This window comes from Quercus suber, unplaced genomic scaffold (genome assembly GCF_002906115.3).
Source record: "Quercus suber isolate HL8 unplaced genomic scaffold, Cork oak 2.0 scaffold_379, whole genome shotgun sequence".
Taxonomy (NCBI): domain Eukaryota; kingdom Viridiplantae; phylum Streptophyta; class Magnoliopsida; order Fagales; family Fagaceae; genus Quercus; species Quercus suber.
The window spans coordinates 62,698-82,088 of NW_027069831.1; the positions used below are offsets into that span (position 1 = coordinate 62,698).

At 32.7% G+C, this 19,391-nt stretch overlaps 1 protein-coding gene across 2 annotated transcripts in view; it reads left to right on the forward strand.

Annotated features, from left to right (window-relative positions):
• The first annotated feature begins 1,632 nt into the window (after nucleotides 1–1,632).
• Nucleotides 1,633–19,391, forward strand: part of LOC111986598 (cyclic nucleotide-gated ion channel 1) — a 59,504-nt gene continuing 41,745 nt past the window's right edge. Inside the window, exons 1-3 of one of the 2 annotated variants that reach the window (XM_065760714.1) lie at nucleotides 1,633–1,816; nucleotides 2,900–3,115; nucleotides 4,639–5,068. The gene's annotated coding sequence lies outside the window, so the exon portion shown is untranslated. Of the gene's footprint in view, nucleotides 1,817–2,888; nucleotides 3,116–4,638; nucleotides 5,069–19,391 lie in introns of those variants that run through there. The other variant, XM_065760715.1, reaches the window with a different exon arrangement.

Genomic DNA, 19,391 nt, shown 5'->3' on the forward strand with positions numbered 1-19,391 from the left:
CACTACCACGTCCCAAGGTCAATCTTTTAGTCAATTGTGAAAAAAAAAACAATAAATAAATAAAATTTTTAGTAAGTTATTTATATATTAAACTAATTGCATATATATACAATACTAACACTTACAAAATGACCTACCTTATTTCATTCAATGCATACTATACTATGAAATATGTATAGTATCCATTCAAAAAGGGGAAAAAAAAGAATTTAATGGGTAAGGATTTGATGCAAACTAAGTTGCAGCAAATCCTGCAAAATAATGACGTGTTAATATCTAAGAACAGCACCCTTCCAGGGCAAGGCAAGGTGTTGAGTTTTGCAAGGCAAGGTGTTGAGTTTTGCAAGACAGGTGTTGTTTTCAGATATTAACACATCATTATTTTGTAGGATTTGCTGTAACTTAGTTTGTAGCAAATCCTTGCCCCTTTTTAATATGCTTAATTCCTATAAATAAAAAGCTCTAATTTTAAATTTTGCAAGACATGTGTTGTTCTCAGATATTGACACGTCATTATTTTGCAGGATTTGCTGCAATCTTAGAATAAAAAGCTCTAATTTTAATTCTTTAAAATTGGGAATATTAATAAGTTTTTAACATTTATCCATTTCTTTTTTTTTTTTTTGAGAAAAAGGAAACTGATATTATTGAAGCAAACTCAGCCAAAGTCGGCTAAAGTTACAGAAAGTATGTGTGAAGGAACATCCTCCTTTCACCCTAATAAACATCTAATATGTCTAGTATACTTAGTTAGGTTGTGAACTACGGAGTTACATTGTCTATACGTACGGGAGAAAGTGACTACACAAAAGTCTCTGCAAGGAAGTAGGTGTGAAGTAACATCCTCCTTCCACCCTAATAAACATCTAACATGTATAACATGCTTAGCTAGGTTGTGAACTACAGAGTTACATTGTCTACACGTACGGGAGAAAGTGACTACACAAAAGGTCTCTGCAAGGGTCTTGAATTCTTATACCAAGTGGCCAAACGAAGAGAGGGGAGACATCTTCGCAGCGAGGTGGTATATATATCCTGTACCCGGCATATATGCCGGGTACAGGATATACAAAATCCTTCGCAGCAAAGAGTTCTATACATAGTTTTAGAATCATCCTCCAAGATTATAGAGGAGAAAGCACATTCACTAGCAAATTGCAAGAATATTTTTTGGCTCATTTCTGATTTCTGATTTGCTGCGTTGTGGAGATATTATATATAGGCTTGTAAATCGAGTCTGAAAGAGTCGATTTCTATGTGGACGCCACGTGGAAAAAATGCCAACTCAGACCGGATCTAAACATAAAAATCGACCCTCAAAAACTCGATTTATAGCTCCTAAATCGAGTCTCTTAGACTCGAGATGCTAGTAAAAAATATAATTTGAAACTAATGACTATTAACTACATAGTTGGGATTTTATGGTTAAATCCCAATTTCGTTCGAGAAAAACAAATAGCACACTTTACACGTGCATCTAAAATAATAGGAAAATATAAAGTTGATAACTAAAAAACCAAAAACAAATATAATGTTGTTGTCTTGTCAGATCAATAATAGAGCAAGCAAAGCCGTGTACCACTAAACTGTAAAACGTTTTACACTGATATGCAGCCATCAATCACACCATATACCCAGTAGTATTTTTTTTTTTTCTTTTTATGTTTTGGTTTCTCATGTACGCAGTAATCCACAATATCGATCACTCAGTTCATTCTACATCGAAACGAAAAACAGAGAGTCTGATACCACGGCCAGCAGGCAGCAACTCCGGGTGGCAAGTTATAGAGGACTCAGAGCGTTGCATATCTGTAGTGTAAGGGATTCTTTTTCTCTAGCTTCTTTTCTTAGTAAACCAGAGATAAATGTATTAAAGTTGGTTTTTTTTTTTTTTTTTTGGTTTGGCATTAGGAAGAGTTTTGATTTACTTGAAAGTGGAGTAGTGAGTACTACTGATTTACTAAGGATTTGTTTGTTATGTTTTATGGAAAATTATTAATTAAGTAGCTCTCTTTTCAGCTTTTTCATACATTTGTGGACTTATCGTGAATTTAATTAATAGGACTATTGTGGATGTGAAAGCAAAGAGCACATTATTGATCCTACTAATGGGTCCAAACGTGAAAAAATGGAGCTCAGGACTTAAAAAGTGTTTTATTTTGGGATAGGGAAAAGCTGATCTAGGACTTTGTTAAAGTTGTTTGTTTTGGAGAAGCTATGGACTGGGCCAGATACTTGCTATTATTATTTTTGGGTTTTTTTAATCAATTATCAGTTTCAGCTTATTCAGCTGAAAAAGTGTAGAAAATAAGGATAAGAACTAGTTGAATAGTATTATGGAACCTATAAATAGTACCAAAAAAAAAGGTAATAGGACTGTAAATAATACTAAAAAACAGGCTGTTGGAGATCGAGTTTGAAATAAATAAATAAATAATTTGTGTTTGGTTTTTCTTAATCAACTCTTAAATTTGAGGGAGGCTCAAATGAATTTAAGAGAGGAGGACTAACTAAAGCACTAAACCAAACCAGTAGCATTTTTTAGGCTCAAATGAATTTTTCTTAATCAACTCTTAAATTGTGAATGGTTAACACACTAGTACCAACTGTTTTAAGAGCAGGGCAGGAGTTGCCATATATGGATTATAATTTGCAACTGTTTCTGCACCTGCACCTGCACTTGTGCACTTTTAAAATCCCATAACAAAGCCAATTTCTGTCACTTTATGCTTTCCAAATCCCATTTCCTCTTGCTCTGCCTTGTAAAATGCATGCTATTTGAGTTTTTCAGGTTCAATTTACATTTTATAAATACACATTCTCATATTTAGACCATTTTTTTAATTAAATATTTAGAACTACATAGTGTTTAGGTTTACTACATTTTCTGAACAATCAGGTGTAGGACCAAAGCTTTTGTCTAGAGCATTGAACAGGGGACACGATGTGAACACGTGATCAATTTTGAAGATGTGTCAGATTTATTGCATAGGACCCAAATCAGACCCCAGCCAAGAGCCCTATAGTTAAGTAATATGGTTATGAGTTATCAGATTCTCAAAAAAACTGTTAGTGTTATGAGTTATTTTTGCCATCAGCAAGGGAATGGCGCAAGGTTAGTTTCTTTTGCTCTTGACATTATTATCGATAATATGAAATTGTTGTGTCCTTAGCTTTATTTTATTATTATTTATCATTTTCCAGCTTTAATGCTGCTTATTTGAATACGCTGATATTTAGTCCATTCTTTTTTTCTCCCTCTCTCTACTTATGTGCTAACAATAACATTGTTCTTTTTTGGTCATATTCTTAAGTGTAGTTTGTTTTGGCATACAACCTTTTTAGAAAATACTTTCCTTATTTTTTGAGTTGTTTGGCACTTGAAAATTTTGGTCAAAGCAAAACCATTTTTAACTAAGCAGAAAAAATACTCTTGTTAACACGTAAAACATTTTCAGCCATTTTCAAATTCAAAAGAACATAAACTTAAAAAAAATATCGCAAAAATCTTCTGAAAGACCATAGTACCTTCAAAACCTCCAAAACAATATTTAAACCTTCAAAAGGACTGAAATATTCCTGAAATTATTAAAAATTAAAAATTAAAAAATATATATATCAAAATTAAAATCAAAATTCCATTGAAAATCTCTTTGAAAAAAATACCCAACAAAACCTCTAAAATTACAAAAATACCCTCTAAAATGTCCAAAATGACCAAAATATACTCTAAACCTCCAAATACGCAAATGCCCCTTAAAACCTTTATAATGACCAAAATAACATGAAAGCCTTTGAAATGATAGAAATAAAACAAAATGCTAGAACATACATTAATATATAAACCTCCAAAATGATAATTTTTCAGTATTAATATTTTAAAGTAGTGAATTAAAGTTATATATATATATATATATATGCAATGTTACACCAGCTCGTAAATTTTATTGAATTAATATTTCAAAACTCTTACCGTTGGATTACAATTACATTTTCTATATGTTCTTAAACTTACATGCCAAATTTCAAGCTAATTAGATATTATTTACTCTTTGATTCATAAACTCATAGTTCACACATGGTTTTAAAATACAAAAACTTAAAATTTAAACATTATATATAAAAGAAGAGCTTATGCACCCCATAAAAGAAGAGCTTATGCACCCTTGAAGATATTAGTAGTGTATTTTTTATGAAATTTTTCCAAAGCTTATAGGCATTTTGGGAAAAGTTGTTAAAGATTCCCACATTGGTTGAGTGTGGTGAGTTGACCTTCGAGTTAACTTTCATAAATAAACTACTTTGAGAGAGTTCAGAGCTCATTCTCAACATCTGAATTTATACAAAGAAAGGTTTTGCTATAATTCCTGCATGACATGTTCCTTTTTTTTTGGCTGCCACATACCCCTGTATGCAACAATACAATTATGCAGCAAAACCTTTCCCAAGAAAAAAATGTACTAACTTCTTATATTCTATCAATAAAACTAACCATAATTGAAACTTATCAAACTAAACCTTAATCCAAACTAATTTATTTGAATAAAAAAAAACATACCTCTATTATTATTTATTTTACACTAGATGATAGTAAATAAGAGTCAATAATTTATTTTGTGTTTGCCTTGTTTTATTCAGGAATAATCAAGACATTGAGAGGCAATTTCTTAAGAATGGTGGAGGTGATTCAGTGAAAGAAACAACGGCACGGAAGAAAATTCTTGATCCAAGGAAGGCATTCCTTAAAAGGTGGAATGTAGGATTCGTATTGTCGTGCGTGATTGCAGTATCATTGGATCCTCTGTTCTTTTATCTTCCTGTGATCAATGAAGAAAAGAAGTGCATTCGGTTAGACAAGAAGTTGTGGATCACAGCTATCGTTTTGCGATCCTTCTTCGATATCATTTACCTACTGCATATCATATTGCAATTTCGCACTGGTTTTATAGACAAGAAGCTTCTGAGAAGTGGAAAATCTGAGTTGAATACAGATGCTTGGAAAATAGCTCAGAAATATTTATGGCCGTGGTTCTTATTCGACATTATAACTATTCTTCCCATCCCGCAGGTAAGGGAGACCTCTGCTAATTGTTGTTCACTTCTTTGGTTTGATAAATGTTGCTTACATTTTTTTTTTTTTAAATAATTTAAAATTTCAAAAATAATATATATGTGTATGTGTTAGCTAATCCATTATTGTGGCTTGCAGCCCCTACCAAAGAAAGAACCCTTATGTGTAACAAATCTTAAGTGTTACTAGAATATAAATTTAAAATAAAAGTAATAATCAAACTACTCTGTTTTGGGGCTTTTTTATTTTATTTTTATAAATAGATAAATGACAATGTATTTGTCGCGTTGATTATTTATTGTTTAGCACCTTAAAAATTTGGGACTTTGTGCATTCTGTTGTCTGACTCTGTCTAAACCATTCGATTGTGTTTTTTAAAAGAAATTTTTCTGGCAATACACTAGAAGAAAAATGGATATAATATAGAACATGATACAAAGAGGCTAAAGCTGAATAGTTTCAAACATTTGTTTGTAAGTCAAAGTAATTTTCACCAAGAGTTTTGTGATTCAACTAGTATCTCTCAGTGTTTCCAACAAATCCATAGTTTAAAATCCCCCTCCCCTATTGAATTATTAATTTTTTTTTTAAATTAATTTTTAATTTTTAACTTTTACTTGACCATATTAATTAGTTTTCTAGTTATCAGAATATTGGAAAAATATTGAGGTAATATATATAACATTTATTTTATTTGTTGATTATGGGAAATTCAAGTATAATGTTTGACTTTTCCAATCAAAAAATTGTCAAAACTAGGTTTTTTGATAAAGTAAAATAAACTTTTCTTTAATAGACAATTGAGTTGTTTTAAAAAACAATAATTTTGTGTCGTTCCATTTATTTATATTTTGCTAACAATTAATATTGGTTTTCATGTATAAATTTGGTGTCAAATTTTAGTCTATTTCTTATTCTTTGAATTAAAAAAAAAAAAAAAAAAAATTGATTCAGACTTTGACCACTAAGGATTAGATCCTAGCCTGCGTTTGGATAGCAATTTTTCTTACTCAAAGTAAAGTTGCGTTTTGTGTATTTTTTTTTTTTTGGCCGGCTTTTTTGATTTTGGGGGACAAAATTTACTGTGCATGTACTGTGCGTGCACTGTTTACGCACTGTTTATGCACTGTTCACACATTAAAAATATTAAAAATGGGTTACACGGTACTATTCATATATTTTAAAATGATTTTGTTACAGTGTCTTCAGCAACAATTAGTTTTTAGCAACTTTCAGCAACAATAAGTGCTATCCAAACAGACCCTAGTTTAATTTCCACTACATCCATATTCTTTATTTTCTTTAAGTTATCATTGTCCTACAGATGGATTCTATCCATTGGCTCTAAACACTAAATTTCTTATAATATGTTCAGGTGGTGACTCTGACTATTTTCTCAGAAATGAGAGGCACAAAATCTTCAAAAAAAGTAAAATTCTTGAACTCTATTGTTCTCTTCCAATATGTGCCAAGAGTTACTCAAATCTACCTATCTTGGAAGAAACTAATAACAAATAACAAGAAATTTGATAGAATCGTGCTGGTCAAAGCTTCATTGAATTTCATTCTATGCATCCTTGTTGGTCATGTAAGTTTGATTTGAGAGTTATTTCACATTCATTGAATTTAATCTTGGCAAGTTTTGATATTTTATCAATGTTTTGTCATCTTTAATAAACATTTATTCCAAATGAACCCACATATGAAAAAAATTATAGATTCCAAAGGTTTCACTTTATATTTTTTTTTTGGACTTGTGTGGATTAAACCTCTTATATGAATGCCTGGTGCAGTGGTGGAAATGTAAAGGCTATAACTCATGTCTGTGTGCGATTTTTTTTTTTTTTTTTTTGAAAGAGAGTTTTAATTTATGGCGTCCACTCTGATGATAGCTTTTTATCATCAGATCAAGATACTATTCAGTATTTAGTGTAGGCGGGAATTGAACTTCAAATCTCTTATTCAACCATTAAAGATTTTTCCAGTTGAGCTAACTGGAACCCACTATTTGTGTGCGATCTAAAGCACTTGTTTGTGAGATGACTCTTTGTGTTTTATAATTAATATTAATGATTTACAATACCTGGTTTATATCCCCTTTGCTTTGTTCAATCTGTTAGCCGATTTACGTGGGCCAGGGGACTCAAGGGTTGATCCTTGACATTCCAACATGGTTTATATCCCCTTTTCTTTGTTCAACCCGTGAGCCGATTTATTTAGGGGGAAGACCGGGGGTCAGGGGGCTGGAGCTTGACCCCTGACATTTCAACAAATATGTAGTAATCCCTTATAACAATCAGGGTTGATTAATTTTTTTGTTAGATATATTTTTCAAGTATCTTATCTTTCCAACCAAGCTGATTGTCATTTGAGATTATTGAATGTTATTAATTTTCACAAATACTATATTGACAATCTTTCACAAACTCTATCCTTTGTTAAATGGGATGAACGATGTGTTGCAATGAACTTAACAAACAATGTGTACAGGGACTGTCCAATATCTTAATGCAGCTAGAAGCAAATTGTTGTTACTCACTTCAATACCGAAGCTGAATGTTATATTAACTTCTCAATTGTAGCAATTTTGTCTGGCTGCATTAAGATATATGAGAATCCTAGAGTTGAAACAAAATCCCATGATGGAACGATAATCACTGGGATCTCCTACCTAGTTGGCAATTTGGCATTAGTGTATGCCCGGAGTGCTAATAACGACTGGAAGAATAAATTAATTCTATGAAAAAAATGCCTTTTAGATCTCGAAGGATCCTAAGAAAAACATCATAATAGGATGATTGAGCTGCTGCCATGAATTGTGTTGAATATTAGCTCTGATACCATGTTAAATGGATAATATTATCAAACGCAATGTGTTATACCATGTTGTGTATGCTAAAGTGGATGTGGAAGAGGAAGCATAGAATAGGAACATCAAGAACACGAGGGTTACGTGGTTCAGCCTTGACGGTTTACATCCACGGAGGAATCCCTTAAGGGCTACATCTTTATTGTATAGGAGTGTAGTACAATAACCTGTGTTATAATAAACCCTAACATGAGTATATATAGGCGACTAAACCCTAGACTACTAGTACAAGTAGGACTGGGCTTGGGCCTATTACATTGGGCTAATATCTGTCTAATATATATCTCTAACAAATTGATTAACAATGTGTATTGTGTAAGAGATATTTGGTCGAGTATTAGATATAGACTGCACTCCTAACCAGTTCTGCTTGTGAAGTGTAGACTGCGAAGAGGATCATTGTTATAAACATGTAATCGAGTGTTATTCTCAATGGGTGTTTTAACCATCTTACTGTCTATTGATACTAGTTTAAATGATGAGGTTAGGCTTGCAATTGGCCTGAGTAAGATAATAGCCATCAGATGATGAGGAATTCTCAATTAATAAATAGAAGTTTCATGTCTATAGAATTCTCTTTTTTCTCTTGCTATTATTGTTCTTGTTGTAACAATTAATAATATTTAGTTGGGACATAGGATATCTACAGAATTTATTGATGTTTAATGATTTTCTGGTCTTTTAGGTATTGGGAGCCTTCTGGTATTTTTTCTCTACTCAACGACTGGCGGCTTGTTGGCATGAAGAGTGTGATCAAAATCGTAGTAGATGTGTTGGAATTTCTTTTGATTGTGACCACAGTTTTGGAAATCTGTCTTTTATAAATGATATTTTCTCTTTAAATACTGAAAATAAAACGTCCTTTAACTTTGGAATATTTCTTAAAGCCCTTCAATCTGGTGTCTTAGAATCTGAAGATTTTCCACAAAAATTATTTTACAGTTTCTGGTGGGACATGCGAAATCTGAGGTTTGCACATATTAGACTTTTTGCTATATTCCATATTAAAGCTATCTCAATCAATTCTTAATTTGATATTTGAACACACTAGGACTAAAATAGTTTGATTTCCCCTAGTTTAAAATTTTCAAGAACATTAGTTGTCCTTACACGCTTGTCTGTTGTTTTTTTGGATATGAAGTGGGTGGAAGATTGACCCTCACACATTTGTTAAACCAATGATTTCCCTACTCTTACCACCACACACCTTTGATGTGATGATCAGTGATCACTCTAAAAGTATTAAAGCTTGTGGGATGTGGAGGGTAAGGGTCAAAGTTCANTTTTATCTTATATAATAATAATAATTTCCCTGCTCTTTGCTACTTAGCTAATAGATATTTTTAAATATCAAAGAAGTATCGAACTAGGCAAATATATATTTTTTTTTTTAAAAATGTTGTGGTCAAGAAGTAACATCTGTGTCACAGTCATACTTTCTTGTCTATTGCTCTATAGTCATTTCCCGATACATTTTTGGTGTAACTTTTGGTAGCTTCTTCTCTGCCATACAGGGGCGTAGCTACGTGTAAGGGTGGGGGCATGGCCCCCCAAAATTTTGAAATTTTTTTAAATATTATATAATTTTTTTAATTTTTTCAAAATTTAGTCTACAAAAATAGAGTTGCCCCCTCCTCCCCTCCCCCCAAATATTTGATTTGTCCAATGATGCTCTTAAAAAAAAAAAAATTTGGTTTAATAATTATAGAAACATAACATTATTTTTCACAATTCTATTTTTTTATTGTAAAATATGCTCTTATGTCTGTTAAATATTTGATAAAGTTTGGCACTAAACATATTTTAATCTATATCTTTTTCAACCAGTTATGTGGCAATTAACAAGTCATTGACTTATTAAAAAAAATAATGTCACTAAAACTATACATGAAATGTCTTTTTAGTTACTACATAATGGGTTAGAGCAAGATAACACCAAATATGTTTGAAGCTTAACTTATTCCTCCAAGTTTTGGATCATTTATGTTTTAAAAATTTTATTAGTTCAATTGAAAGATTTTTTACTTTAGTATAAAATTTGATAATTCGTATCGAAAATAAAATTTTTTAAGAATTTCACTATATAAAAATAGTAAAAATGAATTTTATTTTATGAAAGATTGCCACCAAACATAATTTTGATTAAAATTACTAAGCTCTTTTTGTTTTTGTTTGGTGTGTGTATATATAACTTATCAAATAAAAAAGTGTGTTTATATAATAAAAAAGCGTGTGTATAAGTGAATGTGGGGGTTGTCTTAATAAATATATTAGAGTTGCAACTTGACCCCCCCAAACGAAAATTCCTGGCTCCGCCGCTGCTGCCATATACACAGAGGTATAAGACTAAGACATTGACTCATCCGAAATAAAAAGGAAATAGCGGCATGTGATAGAGTTTGAGTTCAATATTGGTCTTCAATTGTTGTTTTCTTCCCTTATTAGGCCTGTGGTGATGGCTGTTTTTCTTTTCTTTTTTCTTTTCATCATGAAAATTTTCTCATTAATGTAAGGGGAGGTCGTATTTCTCCAAAGGCCATAAACTTGTAATCTTGAAGGCCCAAGCATAGGACCGTACGTACATCTCCTCCTAACTTATTCATTTCCCCTAAAAATGTTTAAATTCTTATTTTTTGCGTCGTAGTTTTAAATCTTTAAGATTAGTGTCTCATACGTTATAGTTATGACATTTTTGCAGTTCTCTTGGTCAAAACCTTGAAACAAGTAACTGCATATGGGAAAACTGCTTTGCACTTGGTATTTCCATCTTTGGATTGGTACTATTTTTATATTTAATGGGAAATTTGCAGGTGAGTACCCAATTCTTTTCTCTCTCTTCTTTTCTTTATAGAAAAAAGGCCCCTTATTATTTTTTGACTTATTCAGTAAATCTAATGTATAACATCTTTCTCTCACATAAAAGTAACCTTTATTAAGCATTAGTTTCATAGATTGGACTAGTATGAATGTGAGAGAGGTTTGTAATATACCATTTACTGTACTAAATGAAGAAGAGAGAGTGTGTGATTTCTAGACAAGAAGTATGACACATCAATAATTTAATATGCTAATCATCCAATTATTATTAGTAGTAGTATTAAATTGATACTATTAATTTTTTGATAAATTTAATAGTTATAATGAGGAGGTGAGATTTGAACTCTAGACGTTTCCATTGAAAAAGCCTAGATTAATGGAATGTCACAAAATTTTTTAGCCTAGGTATGGGCAAAATTGTGTCTCGAGACAGAAACATGAGTTTGGAAGTTTAGCTATGCATGGGGACACTTCGTGACACTCGTCTCACAATGGTGCCTCATTTATCACCGACTCTTGGTGACTATTCAGTATAAAATGCTGCAAAAGTGCTCAACACTGATCTCATGTTTCAGGACGGAGAATTTACAAGACCTCCCCTCTTCCCATTAAACTACTTCTTGATAATTTACAGGCAGCTTTACCCTTAAACAGAAGACTTATTCCAAAAGACCCTTCAGGCTTTGGAATTACACCTTGTTGACACCGGGGCATTTATTGAAGCTCTCGGTTGTCAACTCCCTGGCAAGGAGGATGGAGATTCAAGCTCCACAAAGACAGAATCACAGTCTCTAAAAAGCTATCTTATGGGAACAAGCTTTTCAAAGCTCCACCCTAAGATTCAGCAAAAAAACGAGGCTTGCCATCAGAAATTTACTTCCTGAAATCCAACAGAAAATATTAACCCATACAGCTTTAACCAGTTCTTATGACAGGTGGATGCATCTTTTTAAGGTACTTGTTTCTACAGCATTTATCAGGACAGAAGATATGACAGGCGAAATATGGTTATCTCATAAAGCTACATGGTATGAGAGTTTTGGAAATGCAGACAGAGTTTATGAAAGAACAAGTGACAGATATGATCCCTACCCGGGATTACTTATCAATACAGAGACAGAAGATCCAGTAATTTGTGATCCTTTATGGTTATCTGAAATGTTAGAAGCAGGGTTTATTAGCAAATTAGTGATAACTTCTGCAATTCAGATTAGTTTATTCCCCAAAGTCATTAAAGAAGCAGCAGCACAGATTGGAGGACTTAATTATATGAAGATGGAAACCTGGAGTACACTTCCAGTATGGGACAGTAGTTATTATATGGAATCTCAGCCAGCACATATTTTGGTTCTTATCCATGATTGGGGCTTTTCTTCCTGAATAACTGGTATTCAGGAGATACTTTCTTATCACTTGATGACCCAAGTGCTCTAGCTCAAGAATGGTCTAATTTCAAGTGTAACAAGATTTATGAAGTGCAGAAAGACTTAGACAGAGATTTCCACTTATATGGCTACACTGATAGGATAGCTGTGTATGGTCCAAGACCTTCAGCAAGACGGCTTATTAGGAAAAGAAGGATTGTTAAAGATCCCAGATTAATGACAGCCAAGGATCGTGTTCCTGTTTTCATTCTAATTTCATATTGCGCTTTATGCAATGATTATGGAGGTGCCCCGATGAGCATGAGCAGTATGAGGAGTATGAGTATAACCCTGATCCGATAGATTATGATAATTATGCAGATACAGACTGATGCAGAGTGAGAAGATGGACAGAAGAGAAGATAGACAAAAGATATTTTCACACAGACAAATAGGACAGATCACTATTCACTCCGGACAGATCACTATTCACCAGAGACACAGGACAGATCACTATTCACCAGAGACACAGGACAGATCACTATTCACTAGCATGCCTCCTGACAGACACTATTCACCAGCATGCTTCCTGACAGATAGCCAAAGTCTACTATTCATCAACATGCGCAAAAAGGAATTCAGAAAAAGATAAGATAAGATATTTTAAGTTACTGTTCAAGATTCTAACGACAGATTAACTTGAGTTCACTTTACTTAACTCAGGTTACTTTTAGAGACTTACCATGGTTCACTTCATCTATAAAAGGACAGACTCCGAAGACAGAAGACAGGTCCAATTCTAAGGTCCCAATTTCAAAGTTCAATTTCCAAGTCAAGCTCCAGAGAAAGTTTTAGAAAGCCTTTTAGAAAGCCTTGTAATAGCCATCCCTTTCAGAAGACTTTTGTAACTCCTTTTTGTAATCTTGTACCCTTCTTCTCAGACAGTTTATTTTGTAATTTTGTAACTCTTCAGACAGTGTTTTATTTTCAAGCTTGTATCAAAGACAGTTTGTTTTCAAGTTTAATCAAGACAGAAGTATTTTCAAGTAAGATTTTATCAGTTTCAGTTTTCATATTCCATACTCTGTTTTAACTTATTTTTGAATATATCTGTTTTGCTATTTTCTTCTTTATCATCTATTTTATCATTGTTTATGCTCCTATATTACTGCTGTGCTCTCTCCTGGGTAGTTAATAATGGCCTCCGACTTGAAGCAAATATGGCATTCTAAGTTGTCACAATTTGGCCCCGAAGAACTGCAATCCCAGGCCGCTTCCCGTGTACAACGACGTTGGCGTGGGCACCCGCGATCACCCAAAGACAGATGATGCTGTTGTTGAATCGAAGGAACCTTCTATTTTACAACGAATCTGACACTGTTGTTGCAAAGCAATAGTTTGTTTTGATGTCTAACATGTACTAAGTTAGTTTTGATGGACTGGTTAGTTTTTTTTTTTTTTTTCTTCTAGTTATAGAGCTGCTGCTCTTCTTTTTTTTTATGGATTGTGAAAATGGTAATGGTAGAATTAGAGTAAATTGTTTAGGGTAACATATGTCTGCACCTTGTAATTATTCAAGTTTGTTAGTAGTAGCCCATTATGTTTCATTCATTTGTGTTACTAGTGCAATGTATGGACACCATGATACATCGGTGATAGGACACATTTTTTTTTCTCGATATTATATAATGTAAATTACACATACCACATGTGGTATATCCTTTTGTTTTTTCCATAGGCATGGTATATTCTTAAAATATGGAATTACCCTGTAGTTTATCTTATGATATTTACTTTCATTGTAGTTTTCTTTTTGAGATATTTACCTATTTTGTAATTTTCTTTATAAGGCATTTACCTTTATTGTGATTTGCTTTTTGGGGCATTTTTTTTAACTACAACAGAATTAGATGACGTGAAAAAAGTGCCAATATCACACACTAGAAAAACAATTGAAGAAAAAAAAAAAGTAAGATATTGGCAGAGATGGTGGTGCAATTGGTGAGATTTGAATGCATTTTTAGGCTTAAGCATAATGTTAATTCAAGAATTTTGTAAAGTAGGTCCGCATCTCACACCCCACNGGCAAAATTTGCCAAATAATATATTTTTCCAAAAAATTAGGCACGTGGCATGCATTCAAATTATTTAGTAAGTTAGACTGTTTTTGAAAATCGGAGTTTGGCAAAATCGACTTTGGGCTGGAAAATGAACGTTATAGTGGCGTTTTTTTAGTGCCTATAGCAGCGTTTATAAAAAACGCCACTATAGGGTACCTATAGTGCGTTTTACAAACCGCCACTAAAAAAACGTCACTATAGCGTTTATTTTCCAGCCCAAAGTCGATTTTGCCAAAATCGATTTTCAAAACACGTCTAACTAACTAATTAACTTTGAACTCATGCCACGCACCCTAAATTTTTTTGCAAAAATATACCATTTGGCAAATTTTGCCGTATAAAATGCACAACTCATTGACTTTCTATTTTCGGGGTGAGTGTTCCCATGGAGTTAGTGTTGAACAATGAGATGTATGATTGTAAAATATAATTAATTTTAATGTTATACACGGTAAGATTGGTGAATTGAACTGACTAGTAGAGGGTGGGTTAGATGTACGTGCAGTGGACAGCAACAAAATCTGTTAAAAATTGGGATAAGGTACGCAAAAGATGAAGTCAAGTAAACGACAAAAACAACAAAAAATCATGAGGGGCTTCGATAGTACCATTAAAAGTATATTATGAGGACATAGATCAGAGATTTGAAGAAGACGAAGATGTTTATGTGGAAACCTGATACCTGATCTTCCTCCAGACCTTCAAAACAATGTCAAGCGTCATCTCTGCTTAAATCTTCTAAAGAATGCGAGTTTTATACATCCATTATACTTTTTTTAAATAAATATTATGTATTTCTTCGTACCTTTATTTTTAATAATACATATTCGGGAATATAATATAGAATAGTTAAAGTAGGTCCGCATCTCACACCCCACACTAGGGCAACACATTCTTTTAACGTTATAGATTATCATATTGGGACCCAGAGCATGTTGTGATTCACCTACACTTTAAATTTGATCCCTTTTAAGAAAAGACTTTTGGGTCTTTAGACTTGGGCCACGATGTGGATAATGACTATTGTATTCTTAGACTTGGGCCATGATGTGGCTAATTGTTGAGTCCTAAGACATGAGCCCTCACGAGTCATGAGCTGGGTCGATCCTAGGCCTAAGATATCTCAATGTGTTGTAGCATTTTTTTTTTTTTTTGGTGCTTTTAAGAAATTGTTAATATGTCTTAAGTACCTCACTCTTGTACCCTAGTAGGATCTTGTTTCCTAGATGCAAATACTTCGTGTATTTTGCATTGGTTGAGTGTTGGACATGCAATTAATCTTTTTGATCAAGGTTGTCAAAATCGGGATCCTACATAGGATCGTGGGAGGTAGGTGAAATCGTGGATCGTATGACCGGATTGTGAATCATAAAATCCTACATTATTTGAGAAAAAAAAAACTAAAAAAATACACATTAGTATGTTTAATAATCACATAAATTATACATTCATTAATATAATTACCATACATCACTACATCTATTTGTAAACATTATTTAAAGAGTCCAAAAATCTCAAAATGTGACACTCTATTGGAACATTTTTTATTTTGGTCCAACTGATGCTCTCGCTACATTAGAGTGGAAAATTTTGGTCTATTGGGATTTTATTTTTCATTTTGGTTCAACTGAGCCTTCTATCAAGTTAAAGAAGATTACAAGAAATCAAGGTCATTTGGGATCGTCAAAATTGTACAATCCTACTGATTTTGAATGATCGCAAAGATCCTTGAAAGATCTTGATTGTTTTGAGCAGGTGAGATCGTAAAATCCTAGGATCCGGATCGGGATTTTGATAACCATGATTTTGATTGTTCTTAATTGCATTGCATGTTCGGATGAGTATTTACTAGCTAAATGTTCATTGTAGTCATTCTTTAATGACTGTTCCTGTTTGATCAATATATGCTTACTTGTTTTGTTGTGTTTACAAACTTGATCGCACTTTACTTGCTCATGTACATAACATGTATTCAACCTGTTATAAGCTTAATGAAAGTTGTGTTTGTGTGCAAGTGTTTCAGGTTACAAGTATATATGTGCAAGTGCATCACAACTTCTAGATTAATTAGGTGTGAGTGAGTTTTGCCACTATTTTCAAACTCACGTTTAAGTCTAAAGTCTATTTTAGGAGTTTTGTCACAGAATAGCCAAATGGGGAGATTATAAAGTTGAAATTTACAACTATGTATTTTGTTGGCTTTTATTTCGTGCCAAATTTGATTGTAATTTTATTCAATCTTTTGTACCCTATAATTATTGTAGGATTTAATTGTAAGGGTTGTGTGATAGAGAGAGAGTGCGTGAAGACTCAAGCAATTGAAGACTGAAGAGGTTTTCACAGGTAGCTCGCGACTTTGCATCCCGCGAAGTGATCCATGTGACTTGCACATGCTGGAATGCGAAGAGTCAGGACAAGATAGAGACAACTGTGTTTCACGAGTAGCTCGCGGGTAAGGCCTTCCCGCGAGACACCCGCAAAACATTCTGTTTTGCCAGACTGTACTATCTAATGCACACTTTCTGTACCCACACTATATATACCGACATTACCCACAAATGTTAAGGAGTGCTTCTGAAAGAAAACCCTAACCACAAACCTTGAGAGTTAGAGATTGTTATACCCACATTTCTCTACACAATTGCTTGTGAATTTTCCTCAACTCCTACCTCTCCATTTCCATACCATTGAGAGGTTGATAGCCCAAATACAACAATCCAAGTAGTTCTAAAACGTGCACTACAGACATAAGATATTTCATTAGCGGTTGCAATGCGTTTTGGTGTAATACCAGGTGCATAGCAATATACGGTTTATTTCAAGGAAGTTATGGAGTATGTACTCAAATAACTGGACAAGCAGGTCCTATTACTAATTTTGTTTGTCGTTGCACATATAACTGCTAGTCATGTAAAACGACATATATTATATAATAAAATATAACAAAGTTAGATCATGAAAATTATGGTTGCCTCAATTGGTTATCTTCGTCTACAATAAAACTATAATCTATAATTTATATAGTATATATAAAATCTAGTTTAGCTTTTAGTTGATCTCTAAGACCTTGCAATTTTACAGATCAATATATTAATATATTTTTTAATAATTTTTTAAATAATAGAATAGATAGTTTAATGTATAGTTCCATGTAAAGCATATTTATGATAAATACTCATTAATATAAAATTATCATAATGCAAGCAATCATTATTCATTATAACAATTATTTCAAAAAAAAAAATGTTAAGAATCTTGTAACTCAATTGGTTGACACCTCCTAGTCTTTTCAATAAGAACATCCAAAGTTTTTTTTTTTTTTTTTGAGAAAATAGTTTAAATTATTTTGGGTGGTTTGAGCTTTATATATTCTTTGCCTTTACACATTCATATACTTTAATTTATATGTTTATAATTGGAAAAAAAATTATAAAATAAAAAGCAATGAGCTATTCAGTTGCTGAATGTGGCAAAGTTCCATTTGGTTACTTAACCCCAATATAATAAGTGTAAACATAGTTCATCTTGCTTTTGACATTTAGATTCAAGAATAAGCCACAATGTTCTAAATGAAATTAATTTTACGATTCCTTTGGACAAATCTTAAAAAGTCTTTTGCAATACAACTTATACAAAATTGTAAACGTTGTTCTCGTATGAGGACAAGGACAAGAGTAGCAAAGACATCCATGAAGAAAATATGGATTTCCTTTATTAAGATTCAGATGTGCTTCCCATGATAAAATATTTTTATCCAATACATCGCCCTCATCATAATTTGGTATATATTTCAATGTGTTTACAATAATCTTGATTTTCTCTCTATTTTGTTACTCTTTTACCACGTCATACTCTCTTTTTTCCCTTTATATTTCTATCTATTTTTTATTTGAAAAAAAAATTAAATACAGTTAATATTAAACTGTTCAGTTTACCATCCGAATCTATTTCTTTTAAGGAAATGCTAAAGGATACTCTTAGAGTAATGGTTAACAATCCATTTAAAGAAAGTTTTTATGAAAAAAAAAAAAAANATATCACACCTTTCAGAGTGTCAAGTGAGGTTTTGGGGCTGCTGGGAAGTATTTGAAGAAACCAAGGATAGCAGATGCAACATGGAGCTTGTTGTAAAATCTGGAGAACTAGACAAGACACGGTTTCAAGAAGCCTTGTTGGAGTAAGAGCTTGGAGGGCTTAGGTACATCGGGTAGATTAGGCTTAGAGGATCTTTTGCTAACCCATGTATCCCAACTGATTGTCTAGTGGATCGATTATCGCTTAGAGGGCGACGGAAAGGTTTTTCACCGAGTTCTTCAGTTTCCTTTTCGATAACACATCAGCATGTTATCTTGTGTTTGCATCTTTCTTCCCTATTCTTTTATATTCCATTTATTGTTGTGTTGTCATGATTATGGATTAAAATAGCTTGTTTGTTTATCAACTCGCATTTACACTATTCTACACTTAGTATTAAGTTAGTGTAAAATCTATCGAACCATAACTTTAATTTGGGGGTCTAAACAGCTCTTGTGTTTTCAACACATTTTCGAGCTTTCATGTCTCAAGCATGATTTAAAGCACTATTTTTAATCAAGTAATAAAAACATAATTAAGTGCCTTATTCTTAAATAAATTTACATGTTTATATATGAATGGCATTGATTAGTGGTTAATACTTCTCGATTTCTTGTCATAATCAAGTATATGAACTACTGCAATGGTTGATGGCAAGCTATGCTCTAAAGATTTGAGAAAGTTTTTATGAAAAAAAAAAAAAAAAGCAATTTATGTTTTAATAGATTTTTTTTATTTCTCATAAAAATAGTGTCAAAACTATTCTAAAATGGATTGTTAATTATTGTTCTAAGGGTACTTGTTAGCATGACCCTTCTTTCAAAGCCAATTACTTAGTGAACGTCACTATCCCTCAATAGCCACAACCGTTGATGCGCTCCAACCTTAAACTTAATAATGGTTGAATAACTAGCCACTTACAAACCATCTCCAACTATTGGCCCGGGTAAGCACCAATGCAAGCAGTCATTATATCAGTTATTTCAAAATAACAAACTGCTTTTGCTTCCTGGACTCAGATATTGCACTCCCAAAAAATAAAAAATAAAAGTCACCTAAAATCATATAGCTCAACT